This window comes from Anarhichas minor, unplaced genomic scaffold (assembly GCF_050575085.1).
Source record: "Anarhichas minor isolate MPS153535 unplaced genomic scaffold, ASM5057508v1 ptg000066l, whole genome shotgun sequence".
Taxonomy (NCBI): Eukaryota; Metazoa; Chordata; class Actinopteri; order Perciformes; family Anarhichadidae; genus Anarhichas; species Anarhichas minor.
In genome coordinates, this window is record NW_027466512.1 from 481,799 (window position 1) to 507,295 (window position 25,497).

Here is a 25,497-nt window from a genome sequence, read left to right on the forward strand (position 1 = left end):
AAGACTGGAAGCAGGGGGAGACTGTTAGCCTAGCTTAGCACAAAGAATGGAAGCAGGGGGAGACTGTTAACCTAGCTTAGCACAAATAATGGAAGCAGGGGGAGACTGTTAGCCTAGCTTAGCACAAAGACTGGAAGCAGGAGGAGACTGTTAGCCTAGCTTAGCACAAAGACTGGAAGCAGGAGGAGACTGTTAACCTAGCTTAGCACAAAGACTGGAAGCAGGAGGAGACTGTTAACCTAGCTTAGCACAAAGACTGGAAGCAGGGAGGGACTGTTATCCTAGCTTAGCACAAAGACTGGAAGCAGGAGGAGACTGTTAACCTAGCTTAGCACAAAGACTGGAAGCAGGGGGAGACTGTTAGCCTAGCTTAGCACAAAGAATGGAAGCAGGGGGAGACTGTTAGCCTAGCTTAGCACAAATAATGGAAGCAGGGGGAGACTGTTAGCCTAGTTTATCACAAAGACTGGAAGCAGGGGAAATAAATATCTTTTTGTTGTCATCAGATAAAAATCTGTAACTGAACTCGTCTTTGTTTCGTCTCCAGAGATTCTGTCAGTGTTAAATCATGAAACTTTATCAGCTGAATAAGATCAGACAGGAAACACATAGCACTTCTTCTTCTCTTCTTCTTCTTCTTCTTCTTCTTCTTCTTCTTCTTCTTCTTCTTCTTCTTCACACTCTGTCACCAAACAAATGAAAACATGAAACAAGAGTCTTCATGTTCCTCTCTGAGCTCATCCAACATTAGAAATGATCCAACGGCTCTTTGTTTCTGATGAACATGTTTAGATGTTCTGTCAGTAGAGACTCGATGTGTTGTGTAACCTCACGATGTGAAAAGAGATATTTCATTAAAGTGAAGTGTATTTGCAGCTGGTGCTCAGCGGCCCTGAGTTCAGGCTGCAGGCGAGTCCTGACACGTCCGTCTGTGAGTCATGATTCAGGTGTTTAGGAAGCTAACCTACACTAAAAGACGCTCACCTGCACTCACATGCGCTAAAAGACACGCTCACATGCACTCTTGTGTACTAAAAGACATGCTCACATGCACTCACGTGCACTCACGTGCACTAAAAGACACACTTACATGCACTCTTGTGTACTAAAAGACACACTCACATGCACTCACGTGCACTAAAAGACACGCTCACATCCACTAACGTGTACTAAAAGACACGCTCACATCAACTAACGTGCACTCTTGTGTCCTAAAAGACATGCTCACATGCACTCACATGCACTAAAAGACACGCTCACATCCACTAACGTGTACTAAAAGACACTCACATGCACTCACGTGCACTAAAAGACACGCTCACATCCACTAACGTGTACTAAAAGACACGCTCACATGCACTCTTGTGTACTAAAAGACACGCTCACATGCACTCACGTGCACTCACGTGCACTAAAAGACACACTTACATGCACTCTTGTGTACTAAAAGACACACTCACATGCACTCACGTGCACTAAAAGACACGCTCACATCTACTAACGTGTACTAAAAGACACACTCACATGCACTCATGTGCACTAAAAGACACACTCACATCCACTCACGTGCACTAAAAGACACGCTCACATCCACTAACGTGTACTAAAAGACACGCTCACATGCACTCTTGTGTACTAAAATACACGCTCACATGCACTCACGTGCACTAAAATACATGCTCACATCCACTAACGTGTACTAAAAGACACGCTCACATCAACTAACGTGCACTCTTGTGTCCTAAAAGACACGCTCACATGCACTCACATGCACTAAAAGACACGCTCACATCCACTAACGTGTACTAAAAGACACTCACATGCACTCACGTGCACTAAAATACATGCTCACATCCACTAACGTGTACTAAAAGACACGCTCACATCAACTAACGTGCACTCTTGTGTCCTAAAAGACACGCTCACATGCACTCACATGCACTAAAAGACACGCTCACATCCACTAACGTGTACTAAAAGACACGCTCACATGCACTCTTGTGTACTAAAATACACGCTCACATGCACTCACGTGCACTAAAAGGCACGCTCACATCCACTAACATTTACTAAAAGACACGCTCACATGCACTCACGTGCACTAAAAGACACGCTCACATCCACTAACGTGTACTAAAAGACACGCTCACATGCACTCACGTGTACTAAAAGACACGCTCACATCCACTAACATGTACTAAAAGACACGCTCACATGCACTCACGTGCACTAAAAGACACGCTCACATCCACTAACGTGTACTAAAAGACACGCTCACATGCACTCACGTGTACTAAAAGACACGCTCACATCCACTAACGTGTACTAAAAGACACGCTCACATGCACTCACATGCACTCTTGTGTACTAAAAGACATGCTCACATGCACTCACGTGCACTAAAAGACACACTCACATCCACTAACGTGTACTAAAAGACACACTCACATGCACTCACGTGTACTAAAAGAACGCTCACATCCACTAACGTGTACTAAAAGACACGCTCACATCCACTAATGTGTACTAAAAGACACGCTCACATGCACTCACGTGTACTAAAAGACACGCTCACATCCACTAACGTGTACTAAAAGACACGCTCACATGCACTCACGTGTACTAAAAGACACGCTCACATCCACTAACGTGTACTAAAAGACACACTCACATGCACTCATGTGCACTAAAAGACACGCTCACATCCACTCGCGTGTACTAAAAGACACGCTCACATCCACTAACGTGTACTAAAAGACACACTCACATCCACTAACATGCACTCTTGTGTACTAAAAGACATGCTCACATGCACTCACGTGCACTAAAAGACACGCTCACATCCACTAACGTGTACTAAAAGACACGCTCACATGCACTCACGTGCACTAAAAGACACGCTCACATGCACTCACATGCACTCTTGTGTACAAAAAGACACGCTCACATGCACTCACGTGCACGAAAAGACATGCTCACCACTAAACGCTAAACCCTTAACTAACCCTTAAAACGTCCTGAAGTCTCCTGAACACAATGTCGTATCAGCTTCAAACAGGAAGAAGATCACATTACCAACGAGTCCCTCAGGTCCACTGATGGTCTGTGTGTGTGTGTGTCTGTGTGTGTGTGTCTGTGTGTGTGTGTGTGTGTGTGTGTCTGTGTGTGTGTGTGTGTGTATACGTGTGTGTGTCAGTAATCATGATCATGTGGCAAAACATTCAATAACGTTTTGTAAAAAGTTGAGCAGTAATTTCTGCTTCCTGCTCAAACACAGAATTTTCTTGTCTGAAATTAACAATATATAAATATTACAAACACACGAAAATATACTGAAGTACAAGTACAGTACTGAAGTATAAATACTTAGTTACTTAGTTGTTGCAGGTCTGAAAAAATTCACCAAATTCACCAAAACACCCAAAAAAAGAAAAAGAAACAAACAAAACTTCCAGATTCGTAAATTGAGTTTGGTATGTGTCTTTGTTTAGGTTAGCCTAGCCTAGCTTAGCACAAAGACAGGAAGTAAATGGGGAGGTGTCTCACTTTCTTCTTCTTCTGTTGTATTTCCCTCCTTAGGAGACGCAGCAGGTCGTGAAGAAGAGACAACCACCTCCGACTACTACGACGACGACTACCCGTCAGCGACGCCGTCGGCGGACTACGACTACACCGCCACCTTCGACTACTACTACGGTGAGGCAGTACTGAGCCAGCAGTACTCACAGTACTCACAGTACTCGTGGTACTAACAGCAGTACTAACAGCAGTACTTGTGTTGCAGTGACCGGACCGTATCCCGCTGAAGTCCACAACCAGGTGAGACAGATACAGGTGTTCGTTTACACATGACTCACCTGAACAACATTCACATGAACAATAAGTACATGATTACTTATATAATTCAATTATATTATAAATATAAAGAATGTGAAATGATATTATATTATATAATATAAATACAATATAAGTACATGATAACTTGTATAAATATATATTAAAGAATATGAAATAATAACCTAAAACACAAATATATTATATATAAATCTGTTATATAAATATAATTTAAGTGCATCAAAATGATATAATATATAGTATAAATATAAAAATATGAAATAATGATGTATAACATAAAGATATTAAATATATGATATAAATTTAAAAAATACAATATAAACAGTGTAACAATATAAGTACATTATAACTTGAATTAATATATATTATAGATTACAAATAATATGAAATATTAACTAATAACATACATATATTGTATATACATGTATAATATAAATAATAATATAGATGTACTATAGTATTAGATATCTGGTGTACTGTTGGAAGCTCAAAGAACAAGCTTTCACATCAGTGAGTCATCCTCAGTGATCGTCTGATTGGTCCGTTCCGTCACGGCAGCGTTAACTACTGTTCGGGTCCAGAGATGCCCGAGGGCGACAGGAAGTCCATCCCAAAATGTGATGTGATGTTCGATTGATTCCAGCAACACTGACGAGTCTCTGTTTTACGGCTCCGCCCACGGACTCGAACGCAGCTTTGTTTCCGTGTGTGATGTCATAACCGTGACCTCTGTGTGACCCCCCCCCATCAGGCCTCTGGGATTGGTCGGGTGAGTAAACTGCTTCTGCTGGGATTGGCTGTCCACCAGATCTGGAACTGATGTAGGGGCGAAGCCAAAGACCTGCACCTGCAGACAGGTGAGAGACATACACCTATACAGATATAAATATATAAATATATAAATATATAAATATATATATATATAAATATATATATATATATATACATATATATATATATATATACATATATACATATATATATACATATATATATACATATATATATATATATATATATATATATATATATATACATATATATATATATATACATATATATATATATACATATATGTATGAATTTAAATGACTGGATCTTTGGACCAGACTTCATTAACATATTTTGATGTTTTCAACATGCTGCAGGCCTCTGACCTCACATCAGCTGCTGATCAATAACCAATCACAGGCTGAGGATCATCAATAACCTGCTGACATCACTTCCTGTCTGATCAGAAACCTTCGGAGCGTGTGATTGGTCGACTGAATAAATGATGATGTTATTGATCAATGACTCGTGTTGTAATCAATAATCATAATAAATCCTTATTGATCACTTCATCTGTTGGTTTATTGAACAGAGACACATTATTACATCATATATTATTACATCATAAATTATTACATCCTATATTATTACATCCTATATTATTACATCATAAATTATTACATGATAAATTATTACATCCTATATTATTACATCATATATTATTACATCATAAATTATTACATCCTATATTATTACATCATATATTATTACATCCTATATTATTACATCATAAATTATTACATCATATATTATTACATCATAAATTATTACATCATATATTATTACATCCTATATTATTACATCATAAATTATTACATCCTATATTATTACATCATATATTATTACATCCTATATTATGACATCATAAATTATTACATCCTATATTATTACATCCTATATTATTACATCATACATTATTACATCCTATATTATTACATCATCAATGATTACATCCTATATTATTACATCCTATATTATTACATCATAAATTATTACATCATAAATTATTACATCATAAATTATTACATCATAGATTATTACATCCTATATTATTACATCATAAATTATTACATCCTATATTATTACATCATAAATTATTACATCCTATATTATTACATTATAAATTATTACATCCTATATTATTACATCATAAATTACATCATAAATTATTACATCATAAATTATTACATCCTATATTATTACATCATAAATTACATCATAAATTATTACATCATATATTATTACATCATCTATTATTACATCCTATATTATTACATCATCAATTATGACATCATAAATGATTACATCATATATTATTACATCCTATATTATTACATCATAAATTATTACATCCTATATTATTACATCCTATATTATTACATCATAAATTATTACATCATAAATTATTACATCCTATATTATTACATCATAAATTACATCATAAATTAGTACATCATATATTATTACATCCTATATTATTACATCATATATTATTACATCATAAATTATTACATCCTATATTATTACATCATATATTATTACATCCTATATTATTACATCATAAATTATTACATCATATATTATTACATCATAAATTATTACATCCTATATTATTACATCCTATATTATTACATCATGAATTACATCATAAATTATTACATCATAAATTATTACATCATATATTATTACATCATAAATTATTACATCCTATATTATTACATCATATATTATTACATCATAAATTATTACATCCTATATTATTACATCCTATATTATTACATCATAAATTATTACATCATATATTATTACATCATAAATTATTACATCATATATTATTACATCCTATATTATGACATCATAAATTATTACATCCTATATTATTACATCCTATATTATTACATCCTATATTATTACATCATACATTATTACATCCTATATTATTACATTCTATATTATTACATCATACATTATTACATCCTATATTATTACATCCTATATTTTTACATCATACATTATTACATCCTATATTATTACATCATAAATTATTACATCCTATATTATTACATCATAAATTATTACATCATACATTACATCCTATATTATTACATCCTATATTATTACATCATAAATTATTACATCATACATTACATCATGAATTATTACATCATATATTATTACATCATACATTATTACATCCTATATTATTACATCATTAATTATTACATCCTATATTATTACATCATAAATTATTACATCATACATTATTACATCCTATATTATTACATCATAAATTATTACATCATGCATTATTACATCCTATATTATTACATCATAAATTATTACATCATATATTATTACATCATACATTATTACATCCTATATTATTACATCATACATTATTACATCCTATATTATTATATCATAAATTATTACATCCTATATTATTACATCCTATATTATTACATCCTATATTATTACATCCTATATTATTACATCATAAATGATTACATCATAAATTATTACATCCTATATTATTACATCATAAATTATTACATCATATATTATTACATAATACATTATTACATCCTATATTATTACATCATAAATTATTACATCCTATATTATTACATCCTATATTATTACATCATAAATGATTACATCATAAATTATTACATCCTATATTATTACATCATAAATTATTACATCATATATTATTACATCATACATTATTACATCCTATATTATTACATCATAAATTAATACATCCTATATTGTTACATCATATATTATTACATCATACATTATTACATCCTATATTATTACATCATAAATTATTACATCCTATATTATTACATCATAAATTATTACATCATATATTATTACATAATACATTATTACATCCTATATTATTACATCCTATATTATTACATCATAAATTATTACATCATATATTATTACATCATATATTATTACATAATACATTATTACATCCTATATTATTACATCATAAATTATTACATCCTATATTATTACATCCTATATTATTACATCATACATTATTACATCCTATATTATTACATCCTATATTATTACATCATAAATTATTACATCCTATATTGTTACATCATATATTATTACATCATACATTATTACATCCTATATTATTACATCATATATTATTACATCCTATATTATTACATCATAAATTATTACATCATATATTATTACAGCCTATATTATTACATCATACATTATTACATCCTATATTATTACATCATAAATTATTACATCCTATATTATTACAGCCTATATTATTACATCATACATTATTACATCCTATATTATTACTTCATAAATTATTACATCCTATATTATTACATCATAAATTATTACATCATATATTATTACATCATACATTATTACATCCTATATTATTACATCATAAATTATTACATCCTATATTGTTACATCATATATTATTACATCATACATTATTACATCCTATATTATTACATCATAAATTATTACATCCTATATTATTACATCATAAATTATTACATCATATATTATTACATAATACATTATTACATCCTATATTATTACATCATAAATTATTACATCCTATATTATTACATCCTGTATTATTACATCATACATTATTACATCCTATATTATTACATCATAAATTATTACATCCTATATTATTACATCATAAATTATTACATCATATATTATTACATCATACATTATTACATCCTATATTACATCATAAATTATTACATCCTATATTATTACATCCTATATTATTACATCATACATTATTACATCCTATATTATTACATCATAAATTATTACATCATATATTATTACATGATATATTATTACATCGTATATTATTACATCATAAATTATTACATCATAAATTATTACAGTAATAGTAATAGTATTAGCTGGATTATTGTTTTTAATTGTGTTTGTTATTAATAGTGTAATAGTAATAATATGTATTAGTAGCAGTAGTATTATTATTTTGTTATTATTGTTGTTGCTATTATCGTAAATATTATTACTTTTATTGTTGTTATTATTATCATGACAGATCACATGATCACAAACAGGCCACGCCCCCCTCAGGTGTGATCACCTGACCTTAAGGAGAGGCTTCATATGTTCCCTTCCTCCATTTGTTCTCCCTCCTCATCATCATGTGTGAGTTCATATTCAACACTTTACTTTATTATGATTGATGTGGACACGTGTGATCAGTTCATATTTAATAAAGTCAACATTAATCATATTTAATCATATATTTAATGATGCTTGTTTTCCAGGAGACTCCAGGAACCGGTTCAAGGTGTCCAGGTGGTCCCTGATCCATGAGGATCCATGAGGGTCCATGAGGATCCACGAGGGTCCATGAGGAGCCATGAGGAGCCATGAGGATCCATGTGTCCTGTGGCACCCCCTGCAGGACAGACTGTTTGATTCTCCTCCTGCTGAGTCATAGTGAATGAATCTTTAATGTTTATTATTATTATCTATGCCTGTATTTGGGTTGTTTTCTACAGTATTCATTATTGTTGTATTTATTATTATTGATATGATTTTATCAATAATAATAGTGGTGTTAATGTTGGATGATTATTTATTTTTATTTTGATTCATTCATGTTAGTAAAACTTTTAATATAAAGTTAAAATGTCGAATTCATCTTTGAATCCAAACTAAAACACAATAATAAAGTAAATAATACAAATTAAACAATAAAAAGTATTATAAAATAACCTGACACAAGTAATCAATAAGATAAATATTTAACAATAATACATATTATTAGATGTAAATAATAAGATTACATGAGAGAGGTGAAGTGAAGCAGACTGAGACTCAGACCAGGGCCCCGTTCCTCGTACGTGGCTAACTGAGTTAGCCGGATACTTTTCAGGATAAGATGACGTAGATCAGGCTTTTCGGTTCCACGAAGCAAGATGGCAAAATCACCATGGCAACACATCCATAAGCTTGAAGCTGCTCCAGCGCAGGCTAACTGAAGGTAGCTGGATAAGCTGCCACTCCCCCGGAAAACATGGCAGCTCCTGTCATATACGGTAGTCTAATGCGCTTGCGCATCTACCGGGGGTTATACGGGAGTTCCGGAAATGCATGTAAAGTGAGACACACGGTGATCCATTAAAGCAGCTGAGCAAACTAAGAAGCCTCTATTGCATTAATGTACAGCTCCCTTCCTCAGAGATCCACTGATGAAGGAGGATATTAGTGAGATTAGCGTTTTATAGGGAGAGAGTTCTTCCACATCGCCAAGATCCGTCATCACATCATGATGACTTCCTATACGAGCGCTATCCATTCTGCCCACAAGGAATCATTTATTTACAGACCTTCTGGAGCATACATTGAACACCACACGCTGCAGCCGAGCATTGACTCTCACACACTGGATGCAGCCTTGAGCTGTTCTGCGAGTGGTACATTGTTGTTCAGTGTCGGCGATGCGGAGAACATCGGGAAAGCCGCTGCATGCCGTGCTGTTGGTGAAGTTTATTTGGCGCTTAATAAAGTTATGGATGTGTTCATTACATCACCATGGCACATATTGTACTGACTCAGCATTCTGAGTAATGTGTGTGTGTTAGTGTTTACTTGCTCCCATGTCCTCTTGATGGCTGCGTTGCATACATGAGGGTTAAAGCACTCATAATGATATGACAGTGTTATTAGTACACCAGCATATCATTACTGTAGAACATGATGAAGGTGGACTCATGATAAGAACAGAGAGAATCACACACTATTTATCTTCACTGCTTCAGTTGATTGAATGTCTGATGATGAATAACACACACACACACACACACACACACACACACACACTGATCCGCCCACACACAGACTCACACACACATATTCAAACTGCTAGTTCTATATGGTAATCTACACAGACATGTATATACACATATATAGTACATGATACATGAGGGCATACAGTACATATGTCCTCATATTAATGAGGATCAGTTAGATCCTCTTTGGGCTTGTTTTTATCTTATTCTGAAAGAGTTGAGATCATTATTGTCGCTATAGATCTCATTGGATGATGCATTCATGAAGCCTACTGCCAGCAGCTCATTTAAAGACATATCATCTGATTGATTGGGGTGATGAGGCATTAAAATGAGCCGATACATTTACAACACTTACGCATTTAACGTGTCTGTGATATTCTGCGTGCTTCTTGTCTAGCCCTCACAGCGGTGACGGTGTTAGATTTAGCCGTGATTATGGTCTTGAATTCCTCATATGCGTTCATGATCATCTCCTGCTCGTCAGCGCAGTAAAAAGAGGCTCTTTCTTTGAGTTTATTTAACATTGTACTGTTAGAAAATCATGGTTTCGGTGATCGACGCTTCCCCCTTTTGACGTAGGACGGGCACGCGCAATTATCCTGATTACTGAAGTCTGGTTCCAATTAACGAGACAGTTTGAGAGGATCAGCCTTGGAGGAACCAGATAGCCTGATGTCAATCATCGGGTTCATTTAAGCTGCTAACAGGACATTTGATCGACTTAGTTGAACCACGTACGAGGAACGGGGCCCTGCTGAGCTACCACAACAACAACAACAACTCTTCTTCTCCTCTTTCCGTTTCCGGTGAGTGTGGAGGCGAGACGGCGGAAGAGCGAGTGGCGCTAGATTTGAATGATTTCGGGTCTTTCCCTGTGTTTCTTCCTCTGATCAGCTGAGTCTCTTGAACGGTTTACTGCTTTGTGTGGTGAGCGATCGGGGCTCTGTCGAGGTGCGTTCGGGAGGAATGACGCCACCTCCGTCTCTCCGGCAGGGAGTGAGGATCGTCCCCCCGGATAACAGCGTGACGGTGGAGGAGCTGTTGCTGGCTGTCGGTGAGCAGGTGGGACACGATGAGCTCAGCTTTGCCTCCAGGTTGAACAGAGCAGTGGTGGCGTTCCTGAAGAAGGATCCTCTAGTCCACCAGCTGATCGAGAGCGGAGTCTTCATCAGGGACGTGTTCGTGCAGGTCTCACCGCTGTCAGCTCCCTCCACGCGGATCACCGTGTCCGGTGTTACGGTTTAACTAGGGACCCTGTTAACTGGCGACCTTCAGCCGAATGCGTCTGTTGTTGTCGTAGTTACGGCAGCTGTTGAGAATGGGCAGAGAACACGCAGCTGTCCTCGTGAATGCCGCATTGTTTAGTTTTGCAATACAGTGTCGAACCTTCTCATTCACAGTCTGTGGTCAAAACATACCGGATTCGACGTTGGAGAGTCTTTTGAGGAAAGTAGTCCACTCGAGTTTGAAACGTCGCTTGCTTGCTTATGTGTTGAAACAGGAAGAGAGCAAATTCCCCTTCCTGTGAAATAATAAAGTTGGTAAAAAAACACATAAACGTCTTTGGAGCCTGTTTTGTGGAAACATGATTGTGTTACGTAGAAGAACTCTGTAGCGCAGTTTAAAAAAAATGTACAATTAAAAAGGTATACGGGATTCGAACTCAAATCATTGAGTGGAAAAACAATTGGCGGGCAGAAGCAGTGCCGCTACGCCACGATAGATACGATGGAATAGCTGGAAGCATATAGAAAAATGTAAAACACAGTCAGCAGTCGCTCCTAAGAGCAGCGGAACCAGATCAACTGGTGACCGCACTGCGCGTTCACCATGCAGCATTTTGAAGTGTAACACAGAGCACTTTTGAATACATAACAAAACACTTTTTACATCATTCCTGAGTGTTTGATGAGTTTTATCATTTAAGAGAAACAATAATCTTATTCTGGGTTATTTAATAATGACGTCACAGTCACAATTTCAAAACGTACAGACGCAAATAATTCATGAATAAGACGATCGCATTCCGCCGGTAGAAATGGATCCTGTGCTTATAAACAGAACACAGGACACAGTTTAACAGACGACAGAGAGAAACACCTCTACAGTGGTGATTACTGTGTGTCTTTATGAGTTATTAGTGTTATTAGTGACTGTTATTAAGTACAGTGATCATGTGAACACACACTAACTTATCTAAAGTCTCTCCAGCTGTTAAAGCCGACTGATCAGCTGATCAGCTGTGATCATCAGCACCGTCATCAGAAACAGACGTCGCTTCACGTGACGCAACTGAGGAAAGGACGTCTGTCTCCTAAAACATATTTCCTCGTTTCCTCTCTCCTCGCATGGTTTCCTCCATGCATCCCTGGTGGGAGGGACTAGGACGCAAGGAAAGGACCCAAGTGAGGGAAACGAGGATGCAGTTAAGAGACTTGAGATGTACCCTCTGTCGTACTTTCTAATATTTAGTTCAGGTTGAAAGTTCAACTTTAGAGCGATGACTGAAGCACAGAGCTGAGTGTTCATGTGTGAGATGTTGGTGTGTTTCTGTGGCGGATGAGTTCTATTTATTTATTATGAATTGATCACGTGATCAATCCGTGATCTGTCCTGCATCAATAAAAGGAATTTAGAAATCTTCCTCTTCCTCATCATCTCTGTGTCTCCTCGATGTTGTCGCTGTAAAAATCAGCCTTTTAGTCCAGAATCACTGGATCCTACATTTCCCATAATGCACCTGTGATGTCAGAGCTGCGTTCTGTCTGCAGGTTCAGGTTCTATTTTCATAATAAAATCATTTGAATAAAAAAAATCTGGCTTCATCTGAATTCAAATCAAACTAAAGATTATTTGCACTCAACATGTAAAGATGGTGATTAATACAAAGTATTACGTCATGATTATTAATAATGAATACTATTAAACCATTAATCATAATTACTATTAATAATTATAATTTGTAATAAGTATACTTTTCTTTATTAACTATATCAATTATAAAATGTAATAATATTAAGTCATTCATTATAATATTAATAGTATTCTGGTTAAAGCAGTACATGTACACGATGTACTGTTCATTACTACAAACAGCAGGTAGTTTAACAGGATCAAGTATTCATACTTTAAAAAAAATACTGTTACAAGTAAAAGTACTGCAGAAGTATTATCAGAGAAGTGTATTAAATGTACCAAGTAAAAGTATTCATTATAATGTATATAGTTAATGTATATTATACAGTATATATAAATATGATATATTTAGTATTGAGTATTGGAGAGAGAACCTGAACACCTGAAGTAAACAACGCTGACTCAGCAAATAACATCTTTTATTAAAATATAACATTTTTAAATTGTGGGAACAAAAGTGGAGCCTCAGTAACACAAGAAGGAGAAGTTCCAACACTCAGAGAGGTCAGTGAAGTACACACTGCCAAACCAGCTTCAGGTAAAAACACCTGGAACTCACCTGAGACACAAACTAAAGTTCTGTCAAATCAAACCATCAACCAGTCCAAACTGGACCTCTGACTCAGTCCCAGTCCAGAACTAGACCCCCCCCCCCCCCCTCCTCAGTCCTAATGCAGAACTAGACCCCCCCCCCCCCCTCAGTCCTAATGCAGAACTAGACCCCCCTCCTCAGTCCCAGTGAGTCTGTCCCGCCATGGACATGTACTCGTCCAGCTGTTTGTCCAGTCGGCTCCTGGACGTGGACATGTACTCATCCAGCTGTGCGTCCAGCTGCTGCTTCGTCAGCACGTGGTCTTTGCTCAGTCCCCGCCCCCTGGAGGCAGTGGCCACGCCCCTCCACAGGTGTGTTCGTCCTGTAAAAAGATGCATGAATGAATACGATTTTCAGGATTATTCTGAAGGTGTTTCCATGATGTTTGTTCGTTATTCAAACAGTTCAGGTGTGTGTAATACTTAGTAATGGAACACCTGTGCTACAGGTGAGTGTGTTCACGGCTCAGTGTGACTTTGTGCTGATCCACTAACCCGTCTGCTTCTGGATGTTTCTGGTCCTCAGGAGGCGACGCTGACCGAGTCGACTGTGAAGGTTACCTCGTCCTGCACAGGAAGCACATGGCAGCTACAGGTGGTACAACAGGAAGCACATGGCAGCTACAGCTATTTCAGACCCCACTCATATCCTCCACCCTGAATACCAGCTTCTCCCGTCAGGCTGACTCTTCAGAGTCCCCCAGTGCAGCTCAACCGCTTTAAGAACTCCTTTGTCCCCCTGTCCATCAAAACCCTGAATGGCAAGCTAACCAGAGCTTAACCCCTGTAACACTGATTTTTAATATCTTAACTACACACTACTGGTGCGTTGTACAATGGGCAGTGTGAAATGTGTTTGTTGGCTGGTGGCAGTCTTTTGCATGTACTGTAGGTACTGTGTGTGCGGGTATGTGCACTGGCGACAGTCTGTGTATGTAATGTATGTATGCAATATGTTATTTGTATTGTTTTTTTAACAGCAGACACTGTATGTATGTTTCCAAGACAAATTTCCTTCGGGACAATAAAGTCTATCTTATCTTACAGGTGGTACAACAACAACACAGCTGCTGCAGGTGTAGCAACACAGCTGCTGCAGGTGTAGCAACACAGCTGCTGCAGGTGTAGCAACACAGCTACAGGTGTAACAACACAGCTACAGGTGTAACAACACAGCTACAGGTGTAACAACACAGCTACAGGTGTAACAACACAGCTACAGGTGTAACAACACAGCTACAGGTGAAGAGGTGAACAGAGAAACCATCACCAGGTACTCACGTCTGCAGGTGAAGCGGGTTCTCCACCTGTACTTGCTCATGAAGCTCCAGAAGCCTGGAGGTCTGGAGGTTGAGAGGAGACGAGTCTCCTGCTGCCCACCGAGTCGAGTCCAGACGCTCCTCCTCCTGAAGCGCTGCGAAACCGCCACAGTAGGGTATCGGGTCTGGATCAGGACCGGGATCAGATAGTTAACCAGGTAAGTAGCACGCAAACCTGGTGAAACCCCCCTCTGACATCACCACTCATTGGTCTACAGCTCTGTGACTCACCTGCAGGTGGAGCGGTGAGGACCTCTCTCTCTCCATCAGCTGGACCACCTGTGGGGGGCCATACCTCATCCTCTGCTGCAGGACCGGGTCTAAGGTCCTGATTCTGGTCTGGATCAGCTGGTCCACCAGCACCTGAGAGAAGCTACAGGCAGACAGGGGTTAAAAGGATAAAATGCAGTAATACCGGATTTATATGAACGTACACTCCTCTAGAGATGAAGTGTGTGTCTCACCGCTCATTGAGAGACACTGTTGAGGTGCTTCTCAGGTAGAAACCTCCTGGTTGTGATGGATCCATGTGACTGTCTGTCTGACTCATTCTGCTCACAGTCACTAAACTCTGAAGGGTGAAGAAACACAGCTGAGCCGAATCTGGTTCACCTGCGGACTGATTAACAAGACAAACGCCCCTTTAATCACCGAGCGACGAGCACGATGGATTCCCTTAAAACCTCTGAAAGGACAGACACTCCTCTTCAGTTCGGCTCACACACACAACCAGCAGCAGCGAGTTAAACAGTTAGAATGAGCTGCAAGCATGCAAAACGTCCCTCATTGCAGCAGCATTAGTAATAAAATGTTGTTTTTAGTTAATAATAACTAATGCTTTCGGGTTTAAACAACAGCCGAATTTGAGAGAAGACCTCAACGAGCCATGTCTCCGAATTATTATTTTTTTGAAGTGTTTTATTTTGCTCAGTAACTCTGAAACCTTACTTTTCACCTTTTTTTAAAGGGGATTCGCAGCCATTTTCTCTCCGTGTACAAATAAAGCGGCCACCTGTTGAGTATTTAAGCTACCAAGCGTTAGCTTAAATACTTTACTTTGTCTCTGGGAATGTGACGAAATCGTTTTAGTTTCAAGTTAGATACGTTTATAACTGTTGATGAAGGGAAGTTGTGAAAATGAAGTTGAAGCTAAAGCTAGTTAGCTAAAGCTAGTTAGCGTTACTTTGAAGCTAAAGCTGGCTAAAGCTAGTTAGCGTTACTTTGAAGCTAAAGCTGGCTAAAGCTAGTTAGCGTTACTTTGAAGCTAAAGCTGGCTAAAGCTAGTTAGCTTTACTTTGAAGCTAAAGCTGGCTAAAGCTAGTTAGCTTTACTTCACACTTCATTTAATGTTTCCCAAAATTAGCTTTAATTGTTTCACAAAGAGTAGCGAGGATTAACCGGAAGTTTAAGCTCTAACAAAGCTAACTAACTTAGCGACATCTCTGGTAAATTCAAGAGTATTGTTAGCTTAGCTTAGTTAAGCAAAGCTAGTTAACTAGCTCACGTGTCACTGCTTCTCCTCGCACTCCTCCGACTTCATCAGTTCAGACTGAGTAGAAAAAACACAAACAAATGTATGAATATAATCTTTTTGAATTCTGTGTTCGATCCCAAACTGACCAACTGTCACTAACGGTCACATTTAGCTTTAGCTTCATGTAGCTTCACTGTCTCTGTCTTATAAATGAAGGTATTCTCATTTTATACCATCACTAACTAGAGATGCGACTGGAAACATGTAAATGTATATGTGAATATATATATATATAAATATTTATATATAATGTGATGTTATTAGTGTTTAAGTACTCTAATATAGTGTTTAAGTACTCTTATTACTCTGTGTTTAAGTACGCTATTACACAGTGTTTAAGTACTCCATTACACAGTGATTAAGTACACCATTACTCAGTGTTTAAGTACTCTATTACTCAGTGTTTAAGTACGCCATTACTCAGTGTTTAAGTACTCTATTACTCAGTGTTTAAGTACTCCATTACTCAGTGTTTAAGTACTCTATTACTCAGTGTTTAAGTACTCTATTACTCAGTGTTTAAGTACTTCATTACTCACTGTTTAAGTACTCCATTACTCAGTGTTTAAGTACACCATTACACAGTGATTAAGTACTCCATTACTCAGTGTTTAAGTACTCCATCACTCAGTGTGTATGTACTCTATTACTCAGTGTTTAAGTACTCCATTACTCAGTGTTTAAGTACTCCATTACACAGTGTTTAAGTACGCCATTACTCAGTGTTTAAGTACTCCATTACTCAGTGTTTAAGTACTTCTTTGCACGGTGTTTAAATACTTTATTGCTCAGTGTTTAAGTACTCTATTACTCAGTGTTTAGGTACTCTATTATTCAGTGTTTAAATACTCTGTTATTCAGTGTTTAAGTACTCTATTACTCAGTGTTTAAATACTCTATTATTCAGTGTTTAAGTACTCCATTACTCAATGTTTAAGTACTCTATTACTCAGTGTTTAAACACTCTATTATTCAGTGTTTAAGTACTCTATTACTCAGTGTTTAAGTACTCTATTACTCAGAGTTTAAATACTCTATTATTCAGTGTTTAAGTACTCTATTACTCAGTGTTTAAATACTCTATTATTCAGTGTTTAAGTACTCTATTACTCAGTGTTTAAATACTCTATTACTCAGTGTTTAAGTACTCTATTACACAGTGTTTACGTACTCTATTACTCAGTGTTTAAGTACTCTATTATTCAGTGTTTAAGTCCTCTATTACTCATTGTTTAAGTCCTCTATTATTCAGTGTTTAAGTACTCTATTACACAGTGTTTAAGTACTCTATTACTCAGTGTTTAAGTACTCCATTACTCAGTGTTTAAGTACTCCATCACTCAGTGTTTATGTACTCTATTACTCAGTGTTTAAGTACTCCATTACTCAGTGTTTAAGTACTCAATTACACAGTGTTTAAGTACTCCATTACTCAGTGTTTAAGTACTCTATTACTCAGTGTTTAAACACTCTATTATTCAGTGTTTAAGTACTCTATTACTCAGTGTTTAAGTACTCTATTACTCAGAGTTTAAATACTTTATTATTCAGTGTTTAAGTACTCTATTACTCAGTGTTTAAGTACTCTATTACTCAGAGTTTAAATACTCTATTATTCAGTGTTTAAGTACTCTATTACTCAGTGTTTAAATACTCTATGATTCAGTGTTTAAGTACTCTATTACTCAGTGTTTAAATACTCTTACTCAGTGTTTAAGTACTCTATTACTCAGTGTTTAAGTACTCTATTACTCAGAGTTTAAATACTTTATTATTCAGTGTTTAAGTACTCTATTACTCAGTGTTTAAGTACTCTATTACTCAGAGTTTAAATACTCTATTATTCAGTGTTTAAGTACTCTATTACTCAGTGTTTAAATACTCTATGATTCAGTGTTTAAGTACTCTATTACTCAGTGTTTAAATACTCTTACTCAGTGTTTAAGTACTCTATTACACAGTGTTTACGTACTCTATTACTCAGTGTTTAAGTCCTCTATTACTCATTGTTTAAGTCCTCTATTATTCAGTGTTTAAGTACTCTATTACACAGTGTTTAAGTACTCTATTACTCAGTGTTTAAGTACTCCATTACTCAGTGTTTAAGTACTCCATCACTCAGTGTTTATGTACTCTATTACTCAGTGTTTAAGTACTCCATTACTCAGTGTTTAAGTACTCAATTACACAGTGTTTAAGTACTCCATTACTCAGTGTTTAAGTACTCTATTACTCAGTGTTTAAACACTATATTATTCAGTGTTTAAGTACTCTATTACTCAGTGTTTAAGTACTCTATTACTCAGAGTTTGAATACTCTATTATTCAGTGTTTAAGTACTCTATTACTCAGTGTTTAAATACTCTATTACTCAGTGTTTAAGTACTCTATTACACAGTGTTTACGTACTCTATTACTCAGTGTTTAAGTACTCTATTATTCAGTGTTTAAGTCCTCTATTACTCAGTGTTTAAGTCCTCTATTATTCAGTGTTTAAGTACTCTATTACACAGTGTTTAAGTACTCTATTACTCAGTGTTTAAATACTCTATTACTCAGTGTTTAAGTACTCCATTACACAGTGTTTAAGTACGCCATTACTCAGTGTTTAAGTACTCCATTACTCAGTGTTTAAGTACTTCTTTGCACGGTGTTTAAATACTTTATTGCTCAGTGTTTAAGTACTCTATTACTCAGTGTTTAGGTACTCTATTATTCAGTGTTTAAATACTCTGTTATTCAGTGTTTAAGTACTCTATTACTCAGTGTTTAAATACTCTATTATTCAGTGTTTAAGTACTCCATTACTCAATGTTTAAGTACTCTATTACTCAGTATTTAAACACTCTATTATTCAGTGTTTAAGTACTCTATTACTCAGTGTTTAAGTACTCTATTACTCAGAGTTTAAATACTCTATTATTCAGTGTTTAAGTACTCTATTACTCAGTGTTTAAATACTCTATTATTCAGTGTTTAAGTACTCTATTACTCAGTGTTTAAATACTCTATTACTCAGTGTTTAAGTACTCTATTACACAGTGTTTACGTACTCTATTACTCAGTTTTTAAGTACTCTATTATTCAGTGTTTAAGTCCTCTATTACTCATTGTTTAAGTCCTCTATTATTCAGTGTTTAAGTACTCTATTACACAGTGTTTAAGTACTCTATTACTCAGTGTTTATGTACTCTATTACTCAGTGTTTAAGTACTCCATTACTCAGTGTTTAAGTACTCAATTACACAGTGTTTAAGTACTCCATTACTCAGTGTTTAACTACTCCATTACTCAATGTTTAAGTACTCTATTACTCAGTGTTTAAACACTCTATTACTCAGTGTTTAAGTACTCTATTACTCAGAGTTTGAATACTCTATTATTCAGTGTTTAAGTACTCTATTACTCAGTGTTTAAATACTCTATTATTTAGTGTTTAAGTACTCTATTACTAAGTGTTTAAATACTCTATTACTCAGTGTTTAAGTACTCTATTACACAGTGTTTACGTACTCTATTACTCAGTGTTTAAGTACTCTATTATTCAGTGTTTAAGTCCTCTATTACTCAGTGTTTAAGTCCTCTATTATTCAGTGTTTAAGTACTCTATTACACAGTGTTTAAGTACTCTATTACTCAGTGTTTAAGTACTCTATTACTCAGTGTTTAAGTACTCCATTACTCAGTGTTTAAGTACTCCATCACTCAGTGTTTATGTACTCTATTACTCAGTGTTTAAGTACTCCATTACTCAGTGTTTAAGTACTCCATTACTCAATGTTTAAGTACTCTATTACTCAGTGTTTAAACACTCTATTATTCAGTGTTTAAGTACTCCATTACTCAGTGTTTAAGTACTCCATTACACAGTGTTTAAGTACTCCATTACTCAGTGTTTAAGTACTCCATTACTCAATGTTTAAGTACTCTATTACTCAGTGTTTAAACACTCTATTATTTAGTGTTTAAGTACTCTATTACTCAGTGTTTAAATACTCTATTACTCAGTGTTTAAGTACTCTATTACACAGTGTTTACGTACTCTATTACTCAGTGTTTAAGTACTCTATTATTCAGTGTTTAAGTCCTCTATTACTCAGTGTTTAAGTCCTCTATTATTCAGTGTTTAAGTACTCTATTACACAGTGTTTAAGTACTCTATTACTCAGTGTTTAAGTACTCTATTACTCAGTGTTTAAGTACTCCATTACTCAGTGTTTAAGTACTCCATCACTCAGTGTTTATGTACTCTATTACTCAGTGTTTAAGTACTCCATTACTCAGTGTTTAAGTACTCCATTACTCAATGTTTAAGGACTATTACTCAGTGTTTAAACACTCTATTATTCAGTGTTTAAGTACTCCATTACTCAGTGTTTAAGTACTCCATTACACAGTGTTTAAGTACTCCATTACTCAGTGTTTAAGTACTCCATTACTCAATGTTTAAGTACTCTATTACTCAGTGTTTAAACACTCTATTATTCAGTGTTTAAGTACTCTATTACTCGGTGTTTAAGTACTCTATTACTCAGAGTTTAAATATTCTATTATTCAGTGTTTAAGTACTCTATTACTCAGTGTTTAAATACTCTATTATTCAGTGTTTAAGTACTCTATTACTCATTGTTTAAGTCCTCTATTATTCAGTGTTTAAGTACTCTATTACACAGTGTTTAAGTACTCTATTACTCAGTGTTTATGTACTCTATTACTCAGTGTTTAAGTACTCCATTACTCAGTGTTTAAGTACTCTATTACTCAGTGTTTAAATACTCTATTATTTAGTGTTTAAGTACTCTATTACTAAGTGTTTAAATACTCTATTACTCAGTGTTTAAGTACTCTATTACACAGTGTTTACGTACTCTATTACTCAGTGTTTAAGTACTCTATTATTCAGTGTTTAAGTCCTCTATTACTCAGTGTTTAAGTCCTCTATTATTCAGTGTTTAAGTACTCTATTACACAGTGTTTAAGTACTCTATTACTCAGTGTTTAAGTACTCTATTACTCAGTGTTTAAGTACTCCATTACTCAGTGTTTAAGTACTCCATCACTCAGTGTTTATGTACTCTATTACTCAGTGTTTAAGTACTCCATTACTCAGTGTTTAAGTACTCCATTACTCAATGTTTAAGTACTCTATTACTCAGTGTTTAAACACTCTATTATTCAGTGTTTAAGTACTCCATTACTCAGTGTTTAAGTACTCCATTACACAGTGTTTAAGTACTCCATTACTCAGTGTTTAAGTACTCCATTACTCAATGTTTAAGTACTCTATTACTCAGTGTTTAAACACTCTATTATTTAGTGTTTAAGTACTCTATTACTCAGTGTTTAAATACTCTATTACTCAGTGTTTAAGTACTCTATTACACAGTGTTTACGTACTCTATTACTCAGTGTTTAAGTACTCTATTATTCAGTGTTTAAGTCCTCTATTACTCAGTGTTTAAGTCCTCTATTATTCAGTGTTTAAGTACTCTATTACACAGTGTTTAAGTACTCTATTACTCAGTGTTTAAGTACTCTATTACTCAGTGTTTAAGTACTCCATTACTCAGTGTTTAAGTACTCCATCACTCAGTGTTTATGTACTCTATTACTCAGTGTTTAAGTACTCCATTACTCAGTGTTTAAGTACTCCATTACTCAATGTTTAAGGACTCTATTACTCAGTGTTTAAACACTCTATTATTCAGTGTTTAAGTACTCCATTACTCAGTGTTTAAGTACTCCATTACACAGTGTTTAAGTACTCCATTACTCAGTGTTTAAGTACTCCATTACTCAATGTTTAAGTACTCTATTACTCAGTGTTTAAACACTCTATTATTCAGTGTTTAAGTACTCTATTACTCGGTGTTTAAGTACTCTATTACTCAGAGTTTAAATACTCTATTATTCAGTGTTTAAGTACTCTATTACTCAGTGTTTAAATACTCTATTATTCAGTGTTTAAGTACTCTATTACTCAGTGTTTAAATACTCTATTACTCAGTGTTTAAGTACTCCATTACTCAGTGTTTAAGTACTCCATCACTCAGTGTTTATGTACTCTATTACTCAGTGTTTAAGTACTCCATTACTCAGTGTTTAAGTACTCCATTACACAGTGTTTAAGTACTCCATTACTCAGTGTTTAAGTACTCCATTACTCAATGTTTAAGTACTCTATTACTCAGTGTTTAAACACTCTATTATTCAGTGTTTAAGTACTCTATTACTCAGTGTTTAAGTACTCTATTACTCAATGTTTAAGTACTCTATTACTCAGTGTTTAAACACTCTATTATTTAGTGTTTAAGTACTCTATTACTCAGTGTTTAAATACTCTATTACTCAGTGTTTAAGTACTCTATTACACAGTGTTTACGTACTCTATTACTCAGTGTTTAAGTACTCTATTATTCAGTGTTTAAGTCCTCTATTACTCAGTGTTTAAGTCCTCTATTATTCAGTGTTTAAGTACTCTATTACACAGTGTTTAAGTACTCTATTACTCAGTGTTTAAGTACTCTATTACTCAGTGTTTAAGTACTCCATTACTCAGTGTTTAAGTACTCCATCACTCAGTGTTTATGTACTCTATTACTCAGTGTTTAAGTACTCCATTACTCAGTGTTTAAGTACTCCATTACTCAATGTTTAAGTACTCTATTACTCAGTGTTTAAACACTCTATTATTCAGTGTTTAAGTACTCCATTACTCAGTGTTTAAGTACTCCATTACACAGTGTTTAAGTACTCCATTACTCAGTGTTTAAGTACTCCATTACTCAATGTTTAAGTACTCTATTACTCAGTGTTTAAACACTCTATTATTCAGTGTTTAAGTACTCTATTACTCAGTGTTTAAGTACTCTATTACTCAGTGTTTAAGTACTCTATTACTCAGAGTTTAAATACTCTATTATTCAGTGTTTAAGTACTCTATTACTCAGTGTTTAAATACTCTATTATTCAGTGTTTAAGTACTCCATTACTCAGTGTTTAAGTACTCCATCACTCAGTGTTTATGTACTCTATTACTCAGTGTTTAAGTACTCCATTACTCAGTGTTTAAGTACTCCATTACACAGTGTTTAAGTACTCCATTACTCAGTGTTTAAGTACTCCATTACTCAATGTTTAAGTACTCTATTACTCAGTGTTTAAACACTATTATTCAGTGTTTAAGTACTCTATTACTCAGTGTTTAACTACTCTATTACTCAGAGTTTAAATACTCTAGTATTCAGTGTTTAAGTACTCTATTACTCAGTGTTTAAATACTCTATTATTCAGTGTTAAGTACTCTATTACTCAGTGTTTAAATACTCTATTACTCAGTGTTTAAGTACTCTATTACTCAGTGTTTAAGTACTCTATTATTCAGTGTTTAAGTCCTCTATTACTCAGTGTTTAAATACTCTATTATTCAGTGTTTAAGTACTCTATTACTCAGTGTTTAAATACTCTATTACTCAGTGTTTAAGTACTCTATTACACAGTGTTTAAGTACTCTATTACTCAGTGTTTAAGTACTCTATTATTCAGTGTTTAAGTCCTCTATTACTCAGTGTTTAAGTCCTCTATTATTCAGTGTTTAAGTACTCTATTACACAGTGTTTAAGTACTCTATTACTCAGTGTTTAAGTACTCTATTACTCAGTGTTTAAGTACTCCATTACTCAGTGTTTAAGTACTCCATCACTCAGTGTTTATGTATTCTATTACTTAGTGTTTAAGTACTCCATTACTCAGTGTTTAAGTACTCCATTACACAGTGTTTAAGTACTCCATTACTCAGTGTTTAAGTACTCCATTACTCAATGTTTAAGTACTCTATTACTCAGTGTTTAAACACTCTATTATTCAGTGTTTAAGTACTCTATTACTCAGTGTTTAAGTACTCTATTACTCAGTGTTTAAGTACTCTATTACTCAGAGTTTAAATACTCTATTATTCAGTGTTTAAGTACTCTATTACTCAGTGTTTAAATACTCTATTATTCAGTGTTTAAGTACTCCATTACTCAGTGTTTAAGTACTCCATCACTCAGTGTTTATGTACTCTATTACTCAGTGTTTAAGTACTCCATTACTCAGTGTTTAAGTACTCCATTACACAGTGTTTAAGTACTCCATTACTCAGTGTTTAAGTACTCCATTACTCAATGTTTAAGTACTCTATTACTCAGTGTTTAAACACTATTATTCAGTGTTTAAGTACTCTATTACTCAGTGTTTAACTACTCTATTACTCAGAGTTTAAATACTCTAGTATTCAGTGTTTAAGTACTCTATTACTCAGTGTTTAAATACTCTATTATTCAGTGTTTAAGTACTCTATTACTCAGTGTTTAAATACTCTATTACTCAGTGTTTAAGTACTCTATTACACAGTGTTTAAGTACTCTATTACTCAGTGTTTAAGTACTCTATTATTCAGTGTTTAAGTCCTCTATTACTCAGTGTTTAAGTCCTCTATTATTCAGTGTTTAAGTACTCTATTACACAGTGTTTAAGTACTCTATTACTCAGTGTTTAAGTACTCTATTACTCAGTGTTTAAGTACTCCATTACTCAGTGTTTAAGT

General features: G+C 34.8%; 1 long non-coding RNA gene across 1 annotated transcript; it reads left to right on the top strand.

Moving 5' to 3' along the window:
- The first annotated feature begins 3,425 nt into the window (after window positions 1-3,425).
- LOC142934024 (uncharacterized) lies at window positions 3,426-5,149 on the top strand. Its single transcript, XR_012947659.1, has 4 exons — window positions 3,426-3,696; window positions 3,785-3,819; window positions 4,607-4,712; window positions 5,004-5,149. It is a non-coding gene; the product is annotated as an uncharacterized LOC142934024 (long non-coding RNA).
- Window positions 5,150-25,497: the final 20,348 nt, after the last annotated feature.